This window comes from Neofelis nebulosa, chromosome 16 (genome assembly GCF_028018385.1).
Source record: "Neofelis nebulosa isolate mNeoNeb1 chromosome 16, mNeoNeb1.pri, whole genome shotgun sequence".
In the NCBI taxonomy this organism is placed as follows: Eukaryota; Metazoa; Chordata; class Mammalia; order Carnivora; family Felidae; genus Neofelis; species Neofelis nebulosa.
Genome location: NC_080797.1, coordinates 39,803,315 through 39,805,506, shown reverse-complemented (window position 1 = coordinate 39,805,506; position 2,192 = coordinate 39,803,315).

Genomic DNA, 2,192 nt, shown 5'->3' with positions numbered 1-2,192 from the left:
CTTGTATGTCTTCCAGGGTGAGGTAGGGAATGAGCTCAATGGCTGGGAATTCCTGGGAGGGGGGCAGGGTGGAGGAGCGATCTGGACTGGCGGCTGGGGAGAGAGTTGGTAAGAGGGCAGCACCGAGGGTCCAGCTGGGGCCCGTGTTTGGTGGCACAGCATCTGGAGTTCGGGAGCCTGGCCCTGCCCTCCTACCACCACTCACGGTCCTGGCCGAAGTACTTGCCAGTGTAAACCTCAGCTTTCTCCTCTGTAAAATGGGTGTACCACATAGGGTTCTCTTGGGAACTTCATGAGACAACACGTTAAGTCCTTAATACAGTGACTGCCTGTTGAACGAGGGCTCCAGAGAGGTAAACTGAGGCTAATGTTAATGTGATCGCTACGTATCGTGTTGGTTCCAGCCGAAGCTATATATATATGTATATACCCTTTGGAATAGAAATCTATGACGAGACACTGAAACGGGCACCTTTGGGGCACCTTTGGGGGATCTTCTGAGGCAGAATTACCTGTGGAGCGAGAACCTGCAGACAGCGGCTCGCCTGGCGTCCTGTGAGCTCTGAGCTCTTACCCTGCTGTCACGTGCGGAGGACGGGGAGTCCACAGGGGTCTTGGGAAGGAGTCAGCCTGCGCCGGATCTTCCAGTCACCTGGGATAGCGCAGGTATGACCGCCCCTGTCACCACTATCACAGTCTCTGAAAGTGAGCAGTGCTTGACATTAGGCATTCCAGAGCGGGACGTAGGAGGCAGGGCAGAAGCCCTTGGGCCTGCAGATGTGGGCAGGGGGCTTGGGGAGCGGGCGGCCGTAACTCGGGGACCCAGAAGCCCCGTTCCTTGGGCTGTCGCCGGCTTCTGGGGGGGCCGGTGGGGGGGGGGGGGTGGGGGGGGGGGAAGATGGACGATGCGTAGCTGCTAAACCCAGCCCGTCTCCTCTACGCCACTTTTGCTTCGCGGGCTTCTCTCCCTTTTTCCTTCCCTCTCTCCTCCGTGCCCTTCCCTCCTCCCGGAGCAAGGAAGCTTCCATTTATTTCCCCCCGTTTTCCTAGACATTTCTCTCTCTCCCCCCACCCCCCCGCCCCGTCTCCAGTCCCGCTCGCCAGAGTGCCATCTTGAGCCTGATCCTGCCGCATTAAAAAACTAAAAAGCCCTGCCTACAACGAGCCCTCCAGTGCTGATCTCTGCTGAAATGAGGCAGATGGCACAGCCTGACTGAGCGGCGGCAGGGCCCCTCCTATCCCAGGCCCTGGGCGCTTCTCCAAGCGTAGAAGTGGGTCACTCAAGGCCCGGTCCTCGGGGACCCGCCCTCACGGGTACAGTCCCAGGGGGGCCTGTTGCACACGCCCAGGTCCCAGGGGTACCAGCAAGGGACCACGGGCCATCCAGGCTGATGGGAAACGGATCCGTAGGGCGGGGGTGACAGACGGAGGTGACGGGTGGAGGTGACGAAGACAGGCAAGGTCGGGGGTAGGGACGAGGTAAGGCAGGAGGGGCCCTGGGCAGGCGGCCTCGGTGCGCTTGGCTGGCTGCTCTATAACTCTGTGCTTCTAAATAAAGCCCCTGTGGCCACCTGCATTCTCTGAGCCTCGTGTTACGTTTACCAACAGAGGGCCCGGGCTGGGAATACACAGATGAGCCTCCATAGTGCAACCACACAGGGGCTTCTGGAGTGCAGAAGTGGGATTCTGGGCCCAAGGAGCAGTAGTCACGCAACCAAGGGCCGCGTTTCTTAGCCAGAGTCAAGGAAAACAAAAGTAGATTCCTTTGTAGGCATCATCTCTTGTAGACGGTGACAGACTTCTGACCTCTCCTATGGGGTTTTCTCCTGCACCTTCTCCCTGCGGCGAGAAATGAGTGTGCCCGCAGGCTATTCTTCTCCCTCGCCCCCTCCCTCCCTGCCCGGCTTGGCCAAGATCGGGAGGGCTGTAATGTGGGACTCGACTCAGAGCAGCTCACAAAAGCCCTCTGACAGGTGAAGAGTATCCCCATTTTACAGATGGGGACGTTAAGACACAGAGGTGTTCGGTAACTTGCCCAAGGTCCGCAGTTAGGAATTGGCAGCCCGGCTTCGGAATCCGTGCTGTCAACCCCTGGGCTACACAGCCTCCCCCCCAAAAGCAAGACAAGCCAGCTTTCTTCCCCCGCCTGTGAGGCTCTGGGATGCCCGTGGGCCCCAGTAGGTGGGTGGGAG